We start from the raw sequence: 21,606 nt of genomic DNA, 5'->3' as shown, positions 1-21,606 counted from the left end.
GTGGAAATGAATTTGTCTGAGTCCGTTTTTTCCCCCAAGTTTTTGGATCCTAAAAGGTATGAGTGCTTTGTCAGCGCTTTCCAATCATCTTACCATATATGCAATCTAGAAATCACTGTTTGTTGCAGTTGTTTTCAAGTCTGTTAAACCCTTTTATACTACAAGAAACTACAGCTGCATATGGGCCTATAAATTATTCATGTGTGTATGCAATGCATATGGAATATATTCATACACACTAATCTATGATGTGCCCCTCTCCCCACTTTACTATCTGTGGAATGAAGTACAGTCTCCTTAGAGGAGGAAAATGATTTTTCCAGTCTGATCCAACCTGCTGTGTAAATTTTCAACATGATAGAGGAGCATTTATTTCAGACCTCTGCAGCTCCAAAAAACTCCTTCTTACTGCAGTGGTGGACAATATAGACTGGAACCAAACTACCTGGTTTGGATCCCAGCTCTGCCTCTTGCTGGGTTGCAGAGACAGCTGTGAGAATGCACGCCACAGACTCCCACTACAAGGAGCTTAGTTGTCCAAGGGCCCCAGCTGCTGTGCTGAGAAATCCATCACTACTTTTGTGCTCAGAAATGGCTTCTTTCATAGCTCAGTGACTGAATGAGATACTGAGGCCTGTTTCTGGGAGACAGAAGACTCCTCTGATGGCCAGTGAGGAGTCAAGGACTCCTCCATTGTCTTGCCAAGCCTTCCTTAAGCTATGCTACAGTCTAGGACTCTTCCTCCCCTCTCTTCACTTGCATCATGGCGTGACGGTTTACCCAGTCTTGCCCAGCTCCTTCCCCATTTTCTCTCACAGATATTTCCTGTAATAGGCATCTTACACATTTAATCCCATCTTGGCTTCTGGGATGGATAAAATTGGGATTCAGAGCAGGCTCATTCAATACCTGGCCAGAAGTTGTCACCCTGGTGGGCGGGTGGGGCACTCATCACACCTGGCATAAAGTTGCAGATTAACTGTTAAGGTTTCACTGGTAGAGACTTGAGGAAAACTATGGTAGGTGTGATTATGCAGGTATTTGGAAAATAGGGGAGGAATGATACCTACAAAGACAACAGAGTTGGCTGATTACTGCTAAATTGTATTGGAGCACTGCTGAAGGAAAATGAGACACAGAGCTGTTAACAAGCAGTTAACAGCTAAGTATGAGAGCTGTAGAGCCTCTGTGATAAGCTTATAGAGAGGCCTTTAACACCTGGAGTTGAAAGACAAGAGTTGGTTGAACTGCAAGCTGAAGAGCCTACTAATTCTTAGTGTCACAAGGCTCCAGAGACATTTGAGCACTGAAAGTTTCGCCAAGGCAGTTCTGTTAATATGAAGGTGGGGAAACCTAGGATCCTAAACACAGATGGGGTCATCTGGATGGATGTCCCTGTGACTCCTATTCCTTCTGGACCATCAGGGCTTGCAGAGGTAGCAGCCTTTCTCTAGCAAACTCACATGTTTGCTGTGCTGGAAGATGCTGCAGAAGCCTCCTACCCACAGGCAGTAGCCCTCCTCCCTGACCCTGCCCTCCTCCTCCTCCTTTCCCCAGTGTCAAGCCAATAATTAACCAATAACAAATCCAGTCACTGGTAAATCCCAGCATAACCCAGCTGGGATGTGCTGGGCCTGATAAGGGAAGATAGAGACTATTTTCCTAAAAATTTGCATGCTTTAACTGGCATTACTGGCAGGAACCAGGACAGGACTCCTGGGATTGGATTTTAAAGGTGTTTTTTTTTTTTTTTTTCCCCAAAGGGGCGAGAATGTGAGATTAGATATATACAAATTAATTGACTGAAGGGCACTTTCTGGGGTATAGAGGATTTAACACCCCAAGAAGAACTCTTATAGACTGAATGCGTCGCCCCAAAATTCATCTCTTTAAACCTAATCCCCCGTGTGACTTGGAGGTAAGAGGCCCCAGACAGCTCGCCTGTGCTTTCCACCACGTGAAGACACAGCAAAGAGACAGCTGTTTGTGAACCAGGAAGTGGGCTCTCCCCAGACACCAAATCTGCAAGCACCTCAGTCTTGGACTTCCCAGCCTTCAGAACCGTGAGAAATAAAAGTTTGTTGTTTAAATCACTCAGACTATGGTCTTCTGTTATAGCAGCACGAACTCAGATCCTGATGTTCAGGGAAAACTTGCTAAGGGGATGAATTTTTAGAAACCGAGGGGAAAAGCCCATTCTTAGCAAAGTGAGAAATGTCTGAATGGTATTGGCAGACTGTAGAGGAAGGAATAAAAAGGCTGAGCAAAGTGAGCATACCGGACCAGAAGATCCATCAGAGGACTGTGCTCTGTGAACATCCCCAGAGGAGACGGCATTCACCCAAGGCCATCAGGAAAACAGTGCTGAGAGAAAGACCAACATCACCAAGTTTGCAGGCCAGAGATGGAGGTAAGAGAAGCAGCCACAGAACTGGCTCGTTAACATCCATGGGAGTGACAGAGCCCTGTAGAAATAGAGGCCAGGTGGTGTTGCTTAACTGCCAGAAGCTAGAAGGCCACAATTACCATAATGACTGGCAAGGTCATTGCAGCCAAAGGAGCTTGACTCCAGAGGAGTTGTGGAGACAGCTAATAGAGAATAGCCTCCCTAGGGGGAAAATAGATGGGCTGTCCACAATGGTGCTTATTAACATCCATTACCATTTTTAAAAAAAAAGAGCTGGAGGCTGAGGGTAGTCACTGTTATAAAAAAGTCATGATCCCTTGACTAGTTGCCAGGCCTAAGACAATTTTCAGATCCAGAACTGAACATATGGAGGGGTTCCTAGGAGGAAGAATCCTACCAAACCCATGGCAAGTACATAAATACACGACAGTTTCCCTCAGAGGACTCTGTGGCTATCTATCTGAGTGACTGTACCTTAGGGAAAGAATAGTCAGGTATTTTGAAGAATGTTGGTCACAGGATCAGTGCTGATGTTTGTATTCAGAGATCTAAAGCAGCATCACAGCCTTCCTGTTAGAATGGGGGTCTACCAGACCAGGTTTCCGGCTCAAGTAGTTTCCCGGCAGGCCCACTGGATCCATGGACCCACCGAAGAGTCATTTCCTAGTCCCCAGTGCATAACTGAAATTGTTATTTGTGGCAGTTGGAATAACTGCTGCACTGGGTTCCTGGTCTGTGGAGGTGGGAGTTACTGTAGCATGGCTTGCCAAGTGGAACCCTCTGAAACTTCCCGTCGCTCCTGCCAAGACGGTAAATCAGGTGCTGTGTTGTATCTAGGGGAATGAAGATTAGTGTCGCCACTAATCTCTTCAAACCTAATGGATACATGAGTGCTAATCCCAATCCGATGTCTTTGACTTGCCAGTCTGGTCCCTAAATAAACTGGATGGATCCTGGAGAATTACTACAGACTACTGCAGACTTAACCAAGTAATGGCCTTCATCACAACAGCCGTTCTATGGTGGAACTCACTGTTAGAACAGATTTAATAAGGGCTCAGATACGCGGTACATCACTGATTTGGCAATACCTTTCTCTTTTTTTTTTGGCATTCTAATTGGAAAAGAGGATCAGAAACAATTCACTTTCACGAAGAACAGTGACTTGAGTTTTGCTTTGGGGGTATATTAACTCTCCCATTCTCAGTCATAATATGAACCACTTAAATATCCCTCAGAACAATACATCGGTCCATTTTTATTGACAACATCATGCTGATTGGACAGATAAGCAAAAGGTGGCTGGCATGCCAAAGACTATGGTAAGATACAGGCACTCCAGAGCGTGTGAGATAAACACAAACCTCCAGGAACCAGAAACTTCAGTAAAGTGTTTAGAGGTCCAGTGGTCAGAGGAGTGCCAGGACATCCCCTCCAAAATGAAAGCCAAATTGCTGCGTCTTGCAGCCTTTACCACAAAGAAGGAAGTAGGAACTTTCTAGGCCTCTTTTGCTTCTGGGATCAACACATTCTACAACTGGGAATAATGCTCTGGCTCATGTGCCAGGTGACAAGGAAGGGGGCCAGCTTTGAATAGGGCTGAAAACAGAAAAGGGCTCTGCGGCAGTTCCAGGCTTCAGTGTAAGCAGCCCTGACTAACATTTGGACCATACGATCCAGCAGATCCTGGTGGAATCCGTGATGGGAAAAGATGCAGTGTGGAATTTATGGCTAATGTACTGGAAGAATCATGACACAGACCCTTGGGATTCTGAAGCACAGTCATGCCATCTGCAGCAGATAATTGCATGCCCATTGAGAAACAGCTCTTGGCCTATCACTGTGCCCTGTAGAGACTGATCATTTGACCACTGGACAGTAAACCTATCCATTCTCTCAGGCCCTTTTCAGCTGAGTGACCGGATTTGCTAACTCCCACCATTCCATCTGTATTTGTTGACATTCTAATAAACAGTGCTTCCCTTCTCCATCACTCATTTATTTATAACAGATGGATTCATGAATTCTTAGTTAACAGATTAAAATCCATTGCCATCATTATTTATTTTGATGTTCTCATTGTCCTAGATTTGATCAATGGGAGTGCCGGTCCTCTGTGAGTCAGGAGCCCCAGATGTGTGGTGTCTTCCTTATTCTTTGAGCCCTTTCTTTTTGGTGTAACCAGATGCTCCCAGCTCAACTTGTACTTTGCCTGCTACAGCTCTTGAATCAACCATTTCTTCAAGGATCTCTGCTTTCTTTTCATGGAGAATGGTATCCAAGAACCATAATCTGAGTTGTAGGTTTGCTCATTTCTCCTGTTGTGTCATTGCTTATAGTTCCTCTCAGCACAGATATACATACAAATGTCTGTATTTATCACTATACCGGTTTATACAGATACCTTCAATTGCAGTCTATCACTACTTTTTAGTTTTTCCCTTTTTCATATTTGTAACTCCTTCAGAAAGAAGCCTGGCTTCTGTTCTCAGTGTATCCTGTAGCTCAAGGCTAGAATACATGAAAGGTAGTTTTGAAATTGCTAACTCATACTACTGTGAAAAAGAAAAAAAAAACTTACCAGATTTTTAGATAACCTGTCTGTTTTCAACCAGCCTTTCAGCTTGGCAACTGGAAAAACCATCTTTTAAGTAAGGTTAATAAATTCAAACTTAAGCCCCAAATAAGCATGTCTAGGCCACAAATACTAAATGGCTCAGGGCATGAGTGGTTAAAGGGCTTCAACAGTCCAGGTCACTAGCTTTAATCCTTATGTCTGCTATAATTCACAGTGGTTGAAACAGAACTGTTTATGTTGGGTAATAGTAGCTGATCATGGCTTTATCATCCATGTCTTAGTATAATCATATGAAGAATTGCCACCTCAGCTAAAGCAAAGAGTGGATTTCCCCTCAATGGTGCTGTTTTATTTTTCTGAAAGCAAACTACATAGACTGTTCATAAGTTGTTTCTGCCCATGTGTAAAGTACTTAAAGCACAATTTCTCAGTTACATCTTTTATAACCTTGCATTATGATCATATTCTTTTAAAAATTACATCAAGTTTATGAGCTACTAGATTTTTGAACAAATATTTAGGAAGCAATTCAAGGAAAAGGTGCTGTCAAGGGCAGTACTCAATCTGGAAGGCCAGCACTTTCTCTCTGCACCAAAAACCCATTGATTTTTGGGAGGTGGCATTTTGAAGTTAGAATATAAATTAAGAGTTTAGGATTTCCTGCAAGCATGCTGTCAACATGAGGTTCAAGAATGCTAAGTCATCTGTGCCTTAACACAGATTTCTTTTTGCTTTATTTGTATAGTTTTGCTAAATATTGTTAAGCAATTTCAGCTTGCCATCTTAGCATTAATGGTGAGTAGTCCCAACAGAAATAGAAGCTAAATCTTTAGTATTGATAAGATCTATGAGGAAGGCTTAAATTTTGGTTATTAACATCAGTATTCAATATTGCCCAATACATTGGCTTTTCCTTCCAAAGTGTGAAGTAAAATTAAAATTTAGTATTCTGATCAGGGTAAAATCTGTACATTAACTTGCCAATTTTGCTCACTATTTTATCTTTAAATTTACTGTTGCCTGCCCTTCACTACGAGAAGGCAATGGCACCCCATTCCAGTACTCTTACCTGGCAAATCCCATGGACGGAGAAGCCTGGTAGGCTGCAGTCCATGGGGTCGCTAAGGGTTGCAAAGAGTCGGACATGACTGAGTGACTTCACTTTGACTTTTCACTTTCATGCATCGGAGAAGGAAATGGCAACCCACTCCAGTGTTCTTGCCTGGTGAATCCCAGGGATGGGGGAGCCTGGTGGGCTGCTGTCTATGGGGTCGCACAGAGTCAGACACGACTGAAGTGACTTAGCAGCAGCAGCAGCCCTTCACTAAAATCAAAATTTATGTTAAATCCTTAAAGTGGCCTATCTTCAGTGAATTTGTATGACTGGGAAGATGTTCGGGATAAGAAAGAGGAGCACTGTCTTTGAAAAGCACATTGATGTATTTCATAAAGCCATATGAAGTCTGGAGTCACACGAACTGACCTGCCTTGGCACTGCTCTGTGTGTGTGTGTGTGTGTGTGTGTGTGTGTGTACGGGCCTAGTCATGCCTGACTCTTTACAGTCCCATGGACTGTAGCCCGCCAGGCTCCTCTATCCATGGAAATTTCCCAGGCAACAATACTGGAGCTGGTTGCCATTTCTTACTCCAGGGGATCTTCCAGACCTAGGGATTGAACCTGCGTCTCCTGCAGCTCCTGCTTTGGCAGGTGGATTATTTACTATTGTATCACCTGGGAAGCCCCGTTGTCTTGTATAAATGGCCTTAAATTAATGCATCTATAGTTAGATAATAAAAACAAAAAAACATAAATTTATTATTAGAAAGTACACAGGCCAGTTTACTTTTAGTTCGTTTCTGTCAAAGCGGGTTCGATCAGTTTTACGAGAAAACCAGCAGTGCGCATACTCCTACTGTTAAGACCATCAGGCTGGGATTCCTTTAAGGTAGGTTAATTTTTAAGCCAGGTATCATTAAATGTCTGTGGTAGGCAGCTTCTGAGATGGCTCCCAATGATACCCACTTCCTGACATCCATGCCCTTGTTATTCTCTCCTGTTGAGTTCGGGGTAGACCTAACACATGCTTCTGATTAATAGAGTATAGCAACAGTATGGGATGTCAGTTCCAGCAGGATTAGTGTACAGGAAGATTCTGGCTTCTATCTAGCTGGCCCTCTCCTGGCTCTCCCGCTTGCACTCTTTAAAGGAAACAGATTCCCAAGCTCTGAGTTGCCCTGTGAAGAGGCAGGGGAACTGAGGAACCCTTCTGGCCACCAGACAATGAGGGCCCGAAGCCCAACAATGCACACTCGCGGATGTGGACGGAAGCTCTCTTTCACCGTTTAGGCTTGAGATGGCAGCAGCCCCAGGAGCGCAATCTCTTGACTGAGAAACCTGAGCACTGCTGTTTCTGACCAAAAGAAGCTGTGAGGTACGAAGTTTTGGTCATTGAAAGCTACTGAATATTGGAGTAATTTGTTACTCAACCCTAGATAATCAATACAGTGTCCTCTTTAAAAATAAAAACTCACAAAAGACCACAAGACTCCTGTGCTCAGGATACAGTTTTAACTAGCATTTCCTGAAAAATAATTTAACACAGGGGTTTTCAACAACTAACAATGTTAGAAACAATAGGGAAGTTTTTTAAAAAATACAGGTGCCTGGGTTTGCCCTCAAAAAATTCAGTTTGAAATGGTTTGGGGGCGGGGTCCAAGCCTCAGTCTTTTGTAAAAAACTTCCCCAGGCAATTCCAGTGAGTAAATGAAGAAAGTGTGACTTACCTGAAACAACGTATTAAGCCCTTCTGAGTGACAGATATAGGCGACATAACTCTGAACAGGATGAGGAGCTCGCCCTGCATTCACAGGTTGGAAGAGAGGACCAATGTGTCAACAGCACTGTGGCGAACGCTCCAGTAGAGTTATGCACGAAGTGATACAAGAAGCCCCGAGAAGGAAACACACCCAACTCGCCTGATAAAGTCGACAAAAGGCCTGACAGAGAAAAAGCTAGTTAGCAAGAACTTGGGGTGGAGGGGGCATTACAGGCAAAAGAAAAACAAGTAAAGATACCAAGTCGTTAAAGAACAAACAGAGAGATGGTGTGTTCGTATTTGTATAATAGGAACTCCAGAAACAATTTCAGAGGGGTGGTGGGGAGAGTTGACAGAACACAAAACTAGGGTATAGAAACCAGTGAGGTTGAGGACATGACCCCTGGGAGTGGCCTATGGAGAGGAGGATTACTTTGCTATTCAGGATACATAATGAATGGGACTTGGAAATAGGCACTGAAACGCAGAGGGAGGAGCCAGTGATGACTCCCAGGTCCTGGCTTGGCTGTTGTGTGGGTGGTAGACGTAACTTTGGCAGCAAATATGGGGGAAGGAAAAGCAGAAGGCAGGGAAATGAAGAGCTCAGTTTCAAAACCAAGTTTAAAGACTCTGAAGAAACAACTGGTTGCCATTTGGCATTAGAAATGAACACCAAATTGCCGTGTCACTTGCCGGAAGAGCACATCTTTGTGGATGTTTTTTGTGTCTTTGGAAATAATCAAGAACACAGCTCCTGTTTTGTCCCTGCATGTTTTGATGATTTGCAGTCAGTTTTCAATAAGATCAGGAAGGTCTTGAGAATTAGCTATATTGGCTTTTAGAAAGGATTCTATTTCACCAAATTAAACAAACCTTTAAAATCGACTGTATTGACTTCTTTTTACTATGGGTTTTTGTCCATTGGCTACATTTCACTCATACCACATGCTTCTTGTGAGCCTTTACCCCACTTGCCTCTTATATGAGTAATGCCCAACTATTAGTAGAATTTTGAACTGACATCAGATTGCACTGTGTCATGAGGTGGGAAGATTCTGATATTGACATCCATATATCCTCATTATGATCTGGTCATTGTTTTAATTTCAAAGGAGCAATACCTTCAGCTCACTACCTCAGTCTGTTTAAAGCATGTTAACCTCGTGTATCAGAGTGAAGTTACATGTTCTTGCTAAGAATGTGCTCTCCAGTGTCAATCTACTCCCCTGTTGTGGGTTCTTCTTTTTGAGGAGCATAGATACCCAGTATCCTCATTATTCACTATTGATCAACTGACATTTTAAACTTATAGAACTCCTCTTTCCTCTCTGGTCTGAACATATGCCCCCACTGGAGGCAGAGAAGCCACAGGGAAATACAACTGACTCTAACTGTGAAAGCAAGGATTGCACATTGCTTGTCAAGCCTGCCTTGAGGCTGGTGTAAAAAAAAAAATGCTGATGTCCACATAGCATGTATCTCTAAGTAAATCAAACCTGTAATTCAACTTGGCTGCCTCTAAGTCATTTTGATTCCTGCCAACAAGAACATTAATGAACTTAGTATCTCTACAGGTTTATTCATGTGTAAGACCCAATTCCTTATTCCTCATTCCAGCAGCTGCCTCTGCTCCATCTATAAAGTGGAAAGTTGGAATAGGTCACACAAATCCAGCTCATTTCTTAAGCCCAGATTATTGTAGGCAGTGTTCTATAAGTCATCTGTCTGGTTTTAGGATAGAAAACAAAGTTTCTAGGACTTGAATCTGAAAAAAAAATCCATACACTAGTAATTCTTCTCATGAAGAAACATTTTATGAAATTCCGCTTATTCATGCCTCTTTTCTTCCTACTTTTAGTCTCCTTTTGACAATGATACATAATTCAGTTATATTATACAGTACTTTTGCTTTTCAACCTTGGTTTACCTCTATGGATTTACAGGTGTGAGTGTATTCCAGAACATGTAGTATTTCCATGGATTTCCCAAAACGTTGTGAGACTGATAAACGAAGTATAAGAAAATGGTCATGAATCTAATTTGTCAAAAAATTTTAACTTAAAAACATAAAAGTATATAGACTGGTTATTCATAAATTTGTCCACAGACTAGAATCACCCATATCTCTTTAAAATTCCAGAACCCAGGCAGCACGCAGACCAATTACGTCACCTTCTGGAGCTGGAACACAAGCATCAGGAGTGTCTTCACTCCCCAGGTGATTCCAACATGCAGATGAGTGTGGAGACCACTGATCTCGACAGCTCTGTTACTTCGTGATTTCAAGAAAACCCAACTGCAGCTACTCCTAGACTACTGACTCTGCCCTTGATGGCAGGTTCTGTATTGTGCAGTTTCTCCATCAACGTAGTCAGCTTTGAACTTAAGCAAGGCCACAGCCTGAGAGGTAATTCAATCACTGAAAAGCAGCAATTAAAGAGTGAAAGGCCACAGATGGATATAAGATAGTTGATTCCAAAGTTGTTGAAGTTACTGATATTTGCTGAGGTTTTTCCTGTTAGTGCTTCGTGTCTCAGATTTTCCTATTCCATTTTCACACACGTATAGTTTCTCATGCAGTTAGTTTTATGAAACTCTGGTCCACTAGGGTTACATGTTTTTGTTTTTTCATGCTTTGGGCTATTGTTTTTAGAAGTCCTTCTTTGACTTAGTCATCTTTAAAATATCTAACTCAGAGGGGGTTATGCATTGAGTGAGAATTGTTTTTTTGCCTTGTTTGACTCAGTTTGACACAAAAATAAGTATTTAAAGTTTTGTTTTCTATGTCCGTATAGCACATTATTTAAGCAATCACTGGCTGTCCAGAAACTGAAGGAAGCTGGGTTTTACCTTTCTAAAAAAATGGAAATGTAGTTGATTTACAATATTGTGTTAATTTCTGCTATACAGCAGTGATTTAATTGTACATATATATATATATATATATACACACACACACACATTCTTTTTTTTGAAGGAGATCAGCCCTGGGATTTCTTTGGAAGGAATGATGCTAAAGCTGAAACTCCAGTACTTTGGCCACCTCATGCGAAGAGTTGACTCATTGGAAAAGACTCTGATGCTGGGAGGGATTGGGGGCAGGAGAAGGGGACGACAGAGGATGAGATGGCTGGATGGCATCACTGACTCTATGGACGTGAGTCTCAGTGAACTCCGGGAGTTGGTGTTGGACAGGGAGGCCTGGCGTGCTGCGATTCATGGGGTCGCAAAGAGTCGGACACGACTGAGCGACGGATCTGATCTGATCTGAAATATAACAACAACTGTTTACTCACAGGTGGTGAATTTACGTGGTTGACACCCTTTATCAGAACTCAGAATTCCAGAATTTGTACAAATAACCACCATACTGGCTTACACAATTTTAAACCTAATAGTATAAACTGATAAAATGATGGTTTCGCTATATGCTTATATGTATCTTGAGAGAGATTAATTAAAGGAAATAAAATAGCAGTTGAAGCTGCTGGATGGTTGAAATTATCTGAATAAGTGTGATCTTGACTTTAATGAATTAATAAGTAAGCTTCTTGCTATAAGTATCTGATTAATTTTAAACCGCATTTGATTTAGGAACCATTTACACTTAATTTATGGTCTAGTGTTCAATTAAAATCATCTATACTATTATGTGCAGGCTCACAATCCTATTTTTGCATTGGTTATGTCCCTTTTCCATCACTAACTACCACACTGAGTCGTATACAAAAAGGAAGCATATGTCTGTGATCTAATTTCTCATAATATTTTTCAGCTGGAACCTTTAGGGAACACGCTTGCTTAGAAAATGCATGTGTTTTTTACTCAGAGTTTATTCTATCAGTAATTGTTTGGGAGGGGTGAATGAAACAAATGACCACACATATGTGTCTAATTAAAAACAAAAGACTGGGATGTTACAGTTATTTCCTAAAATCACTTTTTCATATGAAGATTTTGGCTGAGTCATTACCAGGGAAACTAAGGACCACTGCGGTGTGTGGAAAGCACACCAGCCATGGACTCAGAAGACCTGGGTTTGAATTCCGGTGACTTACAAATGTAAGGCAGATTATTTTTATTCCTCCTCTGTTAAAACTATTTTTTAATACATTAAGTTTACATTTGGCCCCAGAAAGAATTTTTTTCTACTCCTAAAAAAAATTATAAACTGTATGTCAGTTTTTAAATTTGATTGTAAGTGAGGGGAAAAAGTGAAAGTGAAAGTGTTAGTTGCTCAGTTGTGTCCAACTCTTTGCCTTGCCATGGACTGTAACCCACTGTGCTTCTCTGTCAATGGAATTCTCCAGGCAAGAATACTGGAGTGGGTAGCCATTCCTTTCTCCAGGGGATGTTCCTGACCCAGGGATCAAACCCAGGTCTCTTGCATTGGAGGCAGATCCTTTACCATCTGGGCCATCAAGGAAGCCCTGTACCTCTTAAATTGTGTTCTTATTGTAAATATATAGTTCTATTTGGGGAAATATCTTTTGACATGTAGTATTTTTGAGCCAAGTAATGAGCTGTGTAATGTAGACATAACTTAGGTAGAATAATTCAACTTCATTATAAGATTGTCTTATAGCTCTTTTTCCTTTCTCCCTTGCAGAATGCATTCCTATTGTGTATTAGTTACTGCTGTGTCTGACTCTTTTTGACCCCACAGACTGTAGCCCACCAGGCTTAGGCAAGAATACTGGAGTGGGCAACCATTCCCTTCTTCAGGGGATCGTCCCGGCCCAGGGATTGAACCAAGGTCTCCTGCATTGCAGGCATCTTCTTTACTGTCTGAACTGCATTCCTAGTCTCCTTATTAAAAAAAAAAAAAAAAAAAAAGGGAAGCATTAACTCAGGATGAAATAAACCACAAGCCTAAAAAGAGATGCCTGTTTCCATTCAGTGTTTATATTTGCCAGGCTAAAGAGAGGCAAATAATTGTCTTGCCTTTAATGCCTTGATCCTGAACGTTATATTAAATAGTGTTGACCACATGTGACTTGAGCAGAATTGTTGGTTATTTTACCAAACTTTGGGTCAAGGTTTGCTTGAAATGAGTTGTGCTATGGATCTAAAGCTTTGGAAGATCAGGAGTGAATTGTTTTGCCCTCGACATTGTTTCCACCAAGATATTATGACTTAGTATTGATTCTGAAAAGTGAAATCTAACTTATGAGAGCACAGATCATATTCAGGTATTCTTAAATGTAAAATTGATTTGGGCCTACCCAGGAGCTATATACAGTAATAATGATCACAGAGGGGAGAACAATGCTGTGCAGATTTTTCTGTGCTCCTTTTAGAAAGTATATCCTGGAGGACAGAGCTGGGCACTTGGTCATCCCAGTTTCTTTCTCACGTGGCATGTTAAAGTTTGATATTGTCACTCCTAACCAAGGTTTGTATTGGGATCATTGCTGAAAGAGGCTTTGAGGATATAGCGTCACCAATATTTAGGTATTGTTATAGGTTTCATCCAGGGCAGCTGAAAAGGTAATAGTTACCTGCTGCTGCTGCTGCTGCTGCTGCTGCTGCAGCTAAGTCGCTTCAGTCGTGTCCAACTCTGTGCAACCCCAGAGACGGCAGCCTACCAGGCTCCCCCGTCCCTGGGATTCTCCAGGCAAGAACACTGGAGTGGGTTGCCATTTCCTTCTCCAATGCATGCAAGTGAAAAGTGAAAGTGAAGTCACTCAGTTGTATCCGACTCTTAGGGACCCCATGGACTGCAGCCTACCAGGCTCCGCCGTCCATGGGATTTTCCAGGCAAGAGTACTGGAGTGGGGTGCCATTGCCTTCTCCGGTAATAGTTACCTAGTACCCAATTAATTCAGGAGTATGGAGAAAAATAGTTTGATGAAGACTTACGTTAGAAAACTCATTTTATAGGTGGACATGACTGGGTTAGCTCAGGGTTTTTGTGTTTTTGTTTTTTCCTTCAAAGAAGCAGACTTTTTCTGAGATTAGAATCAACACGGCTGGTAGAACTGGAAAACTTAGGGGCAGGCCATTAAAGTGCAAGGTTCTCTGTGTCCCAGATGTAAGGACAGGAAGATGCTCTTTTTTCGCAGGTGCTGCTTCTGCATAGTAGTATCAGTAGGCTGTATCAATAGACAAAGGAGAGTCTGCAATTCACCATGAGGCAAAAAGCCACATTGTTGTTGAGTTGATAAGTCATGTCCAACTCTTTGTGACCCCATGGACTGTAGCCCACCAGGATCCTCTGTCTATTGGATTTTCCAGGCAAGAATACAGGAGTGGATATGCCATTTCTGTCTCCAGGGGATCTTTCTGACCAGGAACCAAAGCTGTGTCTCCTGTGTTGGCAGGCTGATCCTTTACCGCTGAGCAAGCAGGGAAGTCCACGTAAGTCTTTCAAAGTTTCAGATAACATTCATGATGGGGAATGATATATTTTGGTGTATTCTTAAACCCTTACCTCTTTTATTTTTTAAGTATGTCTGTATTCTTTTGTGCTCAGCAGAGGCTGGAGGTAGGGAGTGATAGAAGTCTAATACAGAATCTCTCTTCTTTATTTCCCCTTGAAACCAATAAAATTTAGTGTATGTATTATATACACATATGTATGTGTTTAATATTTAATATAATAACCTGTGGGTTTTTTAAGATGTGTTTTGCTATGAAGTATAATATACACATAAAAAGTGATAATGTGACATGTAGAGTTTATGAATAGTTCTAAGAGTAAACATCCCTTGTAACTGCTACCCATGGTGAAGAAGGAGAAAGAAGAGGAGGAGGAGGAAGATAAGAATTAGACTTTGTTTCTAATAAGAGCCTTCTCCTATAGTCTTCCCTGAATAAGCTCTAGCTTTGCTTTTTATGTAACCATTTCCTTCCTTGCTTTCTTTATAGTCTTACTACTTTGGTGTGCACGCCCGTATGCACCAGATATATCCATATGGTTCAGTGTTGTGTGTGTTTGGGAACTTGATGTATTCTTTAGTCTTGCTTCTTCCATTTGTTATCCGTGTAGTTGAATGTAGCTGCAGTTTGTTGATTTTCATTGTTTTGTAGTATTCTTTTGTAAAAGTGTACCACAATTCATTTATCTATTCTGCTGTGTTGGACATCTGGGCTGATTAGAATTTGTCCCTACATCAGTCGTGTTGCCGTGACTTCTTATGTTATGTCTCGGTGCACAAGGCATGCATTTCCACCAGACCCAGTCCTAGTCAATACAAATAAAAACGTGACAGTGGACAGGGAAACTCTCTTTTTCAAAACAAATTATAGTGAGCCAGTAATCTAATGAAGGAAAACAACGGTTCTTTTGGTTATTCTAAGGTGGTGGGTGCTATCTGGACACAGAGAAGGCCATTTCTATCAGGTGAATAAAAAAACATTCCATTTAAGATTCATGTTTGCAAGTATGTTTCATCAAGAAAATAAAATGTTTTCGTTTTTAAGCTATCTCTGGTATTATTTCTTTTGTTGTTGTTGTTTAGTTGCTAAGTTGTGTCCGACTCTTTTCAACCCCTTGGACTGCAGCACGCCAGGCTCCTAGGTCCTCCACTATCTCCCAGAGTTTGCTCAAATTCATGTCCACTGAGGCAGTGATGCTATCTAACCATTTCATTCTATGCTGCCCCTTTCTCCTCTTGCCTTCAATCTTTCCCAGCATCAGGGTCTTTTCTAGTTGATTTGGCTCTTCGCATCTGGTGGCCAAAGTACTGGAGCTTCAGCTTCAGCAACAGTTCTTACAATGAATATTCAGGGTTGATTTCCCTTAGGATTGACTGGTTTGATCTCCTTGTAGTCTAAGGGACTTTCAAGAGTCTTCTCCAACACCACAGTTTAAAAGCATCACTTCTTTGGCACTCAGCCTTATTTATGGTCCAATTCTCACATGCATACATGACTACTGGAAAAACCATAGCTTTGACTATATGAACCTTTATTGGCAAAGTGATGTCTTCGCTTTATTACATACCGTTTAGGTATGTCATAGCTTTTCTTCTGGAGAAGGCAATGGCAACCCACTCCAGTACTCTTGCCTGGAAAATCCCATGGAGGGAGGAGCCTGGTAAGCTGCAGTCCATGGGGTCGCTAGGAGTCAGACATGACTGAGCAACTTCACTTTCATTTTTCACTTTCATGCATTGGAGAAGCAAATGGCAACCCACTCCAGTGTTCTTGCCTGGAGAATCCCAGGGACAGGGGAACCTGGTGGGCTGCCATCTCTGGGGTTGCACAGAGTTGGACATGACTGAAGCGACTTAGCAGCAGCAGCAGCTTTTCTTCTAAGGAACAAGCGTCTTTCATTTCATGGCGGCAGTCACCATCCACACTGTGATTTTGGAGCCCCCCAAAATAAACTTTTTTCCCTTTTTTCCACTTTTCCCCTTTCTATTTGTCATGAAGTGATGGGATTGGATGCCATGATCTTAGTTTTTTGAATGCTGAGTTTTAAGCCAGCTTTTTATTTTCCTCTTTAACCTTCATCAAGAGGCTCTTTAGTTCCTCTTCACTTTCTACCATTAGAGTGGTGTCATCTGCATATCTGAGGTTGATATTTCTCCTAGCAATCTTAATTCTACCTAATGATTCATCCAGCCTGGCATTTCACATGATGTACTCTGCGTAGAAGTTAAATAAGCAAGGTAACAATATTTCTAGAATTGTAAAATTAATAGGATGAAATGTTCTTAGAGGGCAGAGAATGCATCTCACATTTCTTTTATGTTCTTCATAGATCATGGCAATGCTAGAAAGATGTTAAGTCCCCACTGACTATGCATTGCCTGAATAAATCTACTGTAGAGTAAAATTATTTGTGCAAATAGTTATAACTTCCAAGGGGCAGGCCCATAAAAGAGGAGAATGGTGGATTAGTTTAACTTAAGATTTTCTGTTTTGAAAGCCTCTTTCCTGAAAAATATAGAATAATAGAGCAGATGAGTCAATCTTTTTTCTCCATAATTTTTCTTACCAAACTCGTATACGTCCTAAGTGCAGATAATTATAAAGCATTTTAAAATTATAACTTGATCCTTTCGTTTGCCTCTTAAACAACAGACAAAATGGGCAGTACACTAACTTTACCACTTTTGATAGACCTGTGCTTCAAAGCATATATTTCAGACCTTAACTGATTTTTCCAGCTAAGGCTGCTGCTGCTAAGTTGCTTCAGTCGTGTCCGACTCTGTGCGACTCCCTAGACAGCAGCCCACCAGGCTCCACCGTCCCTGGGAGTCTCCAGGCAAGAACACTGGAGTAGGTTGCCATTTCCTTCTCCAAGGCATGAAAGTAAAAAGTGAAAATGAAGTCGCTCAGCCATCCCAAGGACTGCAGCCTACCAGGCTCCTCCGTCCATGGGATTTTCCAGGCAAGAGTACTGGAGTGGATTGCCATTGCCTTCTCCGGCCAGCTAAGGCTAGATCACAATAAACTGATTTCAGTATCTTCCTGTTTTTTATGGCTTCATTCTAAAGCTTCAGCGGAAGAAACAAAATGCTATTTGTCACACTATTCTGGATTAGCTGAAGTCTTGTTCCTGTTTGGGCGAAATGACCATTGGCCTAATGCTATTAACATGAACACTTTACAACTCATCCAAGAACTATTTCAAGTATTGAGGAAAAGGCACTTTAATAGAAAAATTAGGGACTTCCCTGGCATTCCAGTGGTTAAGACTGTGTTTCCAATGCGTTAGGAACTAGAATCCGGTATGCTGTGCAGCGTGGCCAAAAATAAAATAAAATCATTAATTAAGATATTTAATGAAAAAGTACCTATCCACTGTTGGGCTAGAAGACAATGACTGTTTCTTGTGAATTCAACATACTAGCCACACCACGATTCATTTTGCCTTCTGTTACAACCAATGTGTTTGAATTCTTTTTTTGCAATGAAAAGATTCTTATGGTATGTCTACCTTGGGGACTGTAACTTTCAAAAGGTGCTCTTAAATATATTGCTACCTTATTTAAACTATTTGCTTCCAAGATGTGCAGTTCTTTGCACAAAGAATAAGTCAGGAGCCCTCTGGACACACAAAAGGAAAATGCTCAGCTGGGTTTCCCTTTTTATATTTCTGTGATGGGTTTATGACTTGATGGCCAGCTTCTTTATAGATTCACCTCTCAGAGGACACAATTCCCTTTAATGTGTTTTCTATGCTTATAGAAAGAAACACTGTGTTAGTATTTTAGTCTGTTCAGGCTTCGATAACAAAATACCATAAACTGTGCGGCTTAGAGTCTAAGATCAAGTTGTCGGCAGATTTGAGGTCTGGTGAGAGCCCACTTCCTGGTTCATAGCTTTCTTTTTGCTTTAATTTCACATCAAAAGGTGGGTCTCTTTTATAAAGGTACAAATTCCATTCATGAGGCTCTACTCTCATGACCTAAACACCTCTCAAAAGCCCCACTTGCTAATGCCATCACCTTAGGAGTTAGGATTTCATAATAGGAATTTGAGGGAAACACAAACATTCAGACCAGAGCAGTTAGCAACCACCAGTAGAAATTTCATTTTTACTGCATGGCTTTCTTTTGGTATACAGAGAAGCCCTTTTAAAGTGCTCCTACCAATTAAGTGAAAGTATCTTTTTGACTGATATCATCTATGGTTTTTCAATATTTTCTGGCAACTTACTGCTTTTATTAATCTGGGTTAAACATTTTATATTCTTTTATGAATTTAAAAGATATTAAGAGCCAAGAATTGGAAAACTAGAAAATAAAAATACCAGTTTCCATGGTGGTGGTATAGAGTTGGCACGTGTAAGAAGGTATATGAGCAGAGAGCTGTGATAAAACTGGTTCATCTTTTCCCTCTATGTAGCTCCCTTTTCTGACAATGAGAAATCTGCCCCCATTATCTTTAAACTGTACTGCCAACAAGCCAGGGTCAAGAACATCTGCTCTTCCTTGAAGTTGCGCCAGACTGCTCTAACCATATTTTCTGAGCTTCTATAGATATTATATAATATATAAGCAATAATAAACAGGTGGGTCAAAATAAAATGCTTTTAGCAGCTTCTGCTGCTGCTGCTAAGTCGCTTCAGTTGTGTCCGACTCTGTGCGACCCCATAGATGGCAGCCCACTAGGCTCCTCTGTCCCTGGGATTCTCCAGGGAAGAACACTGGAGTGGGTTGCCATTTCCTTCTCCAATGTGTGAAAGTGAAAAGTGAAAGTGAAGTCGCTCAGTCGTGTCCGACTCATAGCAACCCCAATGGGCTGCAGCCTACCAGGCTCCTCCGTCCATGGGATTTTCCAGGCAAGAGTACTGGAGTGGGGTGCCATTGCCTCCTGCAGCAAATATACAATAATTCACCCTGATACAATAGCAATGATTGACATTCATATGACAGAAAAAAAAATGGATACAATTTCTTCCCTGGAGTTAGAACTTTTCATATGTTAACGTGCATCTTGACAGTACAGGAAGAACCTTATCTTTCAAATGATGAAACAGAGTTTGAGGAACACTGAGTTAGATTATAGCATAATGTATTTAGGTAAGAGATAATTAAAGTTAGAATTTATGCCAGTATCCTGTAACAAGAATGGCTATGGAGTCCAACTTTTACATATCCTCAAGAACAGAACAGATAGTTGTCTATAGGTTACTACATCTAAAACCATGATTCTCAACAGAGGCTTCTCTTGACAGGATGGTAGCAGAATTTCAGTTGAATTTTGTTGAACGTTTTTTCCTGCATCTCTTAAGACGACTGTGTTTTTCTTTTTTAGTTTGTTAACATGATGAATTCCATTGATTGTGTTTCCAATGTTAAAACAACCTCGCATTCCTGGGATTAAAGCCCACTGGGTTACAGAGTGCGATCCTTTACTATATTGTGAGATTTAATTTGCTAAAATTTTATTTAGACATGAAGGATATCAGTTTATAATTTTCTCCTATTGTTATATCTTTGTCTGATTTTTGGTTTCATTGTAATGTCGGCCTCATAGAATGAATTGGGAAGTATTTCTTCCTTTTCTATTTTTTGGAGGAGTCTGAACAGAATTGCTTCTATTTTATCATTTGATGTTTAGGAGATTTTACCCTGAAGCCCTCTGGATTTGGAATTTTCTTTGTGGGAAGTTTATAAACTACTATTTCTTTAACAGACATGTTATACAAACCAAGCCCCTCAATTCCAGTCTAAAACCGCAGAGCTGACTTGAATTTTCATCTTTTCCCTCTATGTAGCTCCCTTTTCTGACAATGAGAAATCTGCCCCCATTATCTTTAATAATTTGCTTCTTTGGCTACCGTTTATATAACTGCGCTTCCCTTGCCAGTGCTGCTCCCTTCCACAAACAAATGCCCACTTCACCCCACTGGGACTGACACCCTGCCCAAGGCAGCAGCTACTAGCTCCTCTCCCCGGCCCCCACCTGCCATGGAAGCCCTCCACACGCCACCTGAGCTCCAGGACCCCACTCCAGGGCTGTTCTGCTTGGAAGCCCTCCTCACCCCACCCAGGCTTCGACACCCTGTCCCAAACTCCTCATTGCCAGGCATCTCCCCACTTTCTCTTCTCAGCTGTTTGAGAAATAGTTCCATTTAAACTCCATACTATCTAGTTCATAACTGGTGATTAGTAAATACTTAATAAGCCTAAAAAGAACTGCATTTTAAAATGGGCATATGCTATATTGGCACTCTGAAAAAGGTGTTAGTATTGTCAGGATTGCTAGAGATTATATTCCAGATTTGATGTGAACTAACTGTAACTATGGACAAATTAAGTGAACTTCTTTTAATTTAGATTTCCTAATCTCTTAGAGGAGATGAAGATGGAAATGATTATAATAAAACAACAGTGTTAACAGCACATGATGCCTCGTATGCACCAGGTGCTCCGCTAAGGACTTGACACACATTGTCATCTAATCTTCAAAACGGTCTTCAGAAGGAGATACTATTGTGATCATTTTACAGAAGAGAAAATTGCCACTTGAGGTCGATGCCATCATTTTCCTCATTTTACAGAAGAAGAAATGAAGCACAAAATAGTAATACACCCAAAGCATATCACTAATGACTGGTGAAGTTGGAGTTCATACACTGTACCTCCCTAATCCAATATTGCCCCAAGCATATGAAGATTTCTAATACATAGTGGGCATTAGTAAATAATAACCATTTTGATGTATAGTGATTAATTGTAAGAGTTCTGAACCACTATTGCCAGGTCTCCGACACAAGAAGAGTCATGGCACTGTTTGATGGAAGTAGGGAGGATGCTCCACTTTTAACTTGAACACAAACTGAAAGTAATTTTTCATACTAGAAAGAGTTTAAAAATACTCTTTATTTATTTCAGATTAATAAAGGAGACATTTGTATGCAGACTGGGAAATAGGTTAGGTACTTAAATCTAAAAGGAAATTTAAGATGAGAAAAAAAAAATACTTCCAGTTGATAGAAGATGAGGAAAAGAGTTAATAGAACCCCGGAGATAAGAGAATAAACAAAATACCTCAGAGCTGGAGGCAGTAGCCCAGTGGTTGCAAGAACAATAAAGACTTGAGAGGCATCTCTTGTTCCAGTTTAGAGTTTAATAACAGCCCAAAGCCCTGGATCTGTGAGCCTGGCACCAGATAGGTGTTCAGTATGTGCTTTTTGAATTGACCTGACAATCCTTTCAAAAGTGTAAGTAGAATTTCTACTTAAAGGCACAAACCTATAATAAAAGCGAGAACAGGAAAGAAGACAGCAGCCTCAAAATTTTAGAGGCTGAAAAGCGCATAGGTCCCAACTTAGCAGATCAGAGAAACCAATCTTAAACTGCAGCAGGGAAAGCTGAACAGAAACTCAATTTACATTGCAA

The 21,606-nt window shown here is 41.0% G+C and overlaps 1 long non-coding RNA gene across 2 annotated transcripts in view; it reads left to right on the top strand.

Annotated features, from left to right (window-relative positions):
* The first annotated feature begins 91 nt into the window (after nt 1–91).
* The window catches only part of LOC129632780 (uncharacterized), a 52,559-nt gene continuing 31,044 nt past the window's right edge, over nt 92–21,606 (top strand). The window contains exons 1-5 of one of the 2 annotated variants that reach the window (XR_008704663.1): nt 92–1,343; nt 1,764–2,410; nt 9,942–10,208; nt 10,779–11,863; nt 14,039–14,161. This is a non-coding gene — a long non-coding RNA (uncharacterized LOC129632780). Of the gene's footprint in view, nt 2,411–9,941; nt 10,209–10,778; nt 11,864–14,038; nt 14,162–21,606 lie in introns of both variants that reach the window. The other variant, XR_008704662.1, reaches the window with a different exon arrangement.

The sequence above is a fragment of the Bubalus kerabau genome, chromosome 18 (assembly GCF_029407905.1).
Source record: "Bubalus kerabau isolate K-KA32 ecotype Philippines breed swamp buffalo chromosome 18, PCC_UOA_SB_1v2, whole genome shotgun sequence".
Classification (NCBI taxonomy): Eukaryota; Metazoa; Chordata; class Mammalia; order Artiodactyla; family Bovidae; genus Bubalus; species Bubalus kerabau.
The sequence above is the reverse complement of the archived record's forward strand: the minus strand, read 5'-3'. Positions and strand labels throughout refer to the sequence as shown.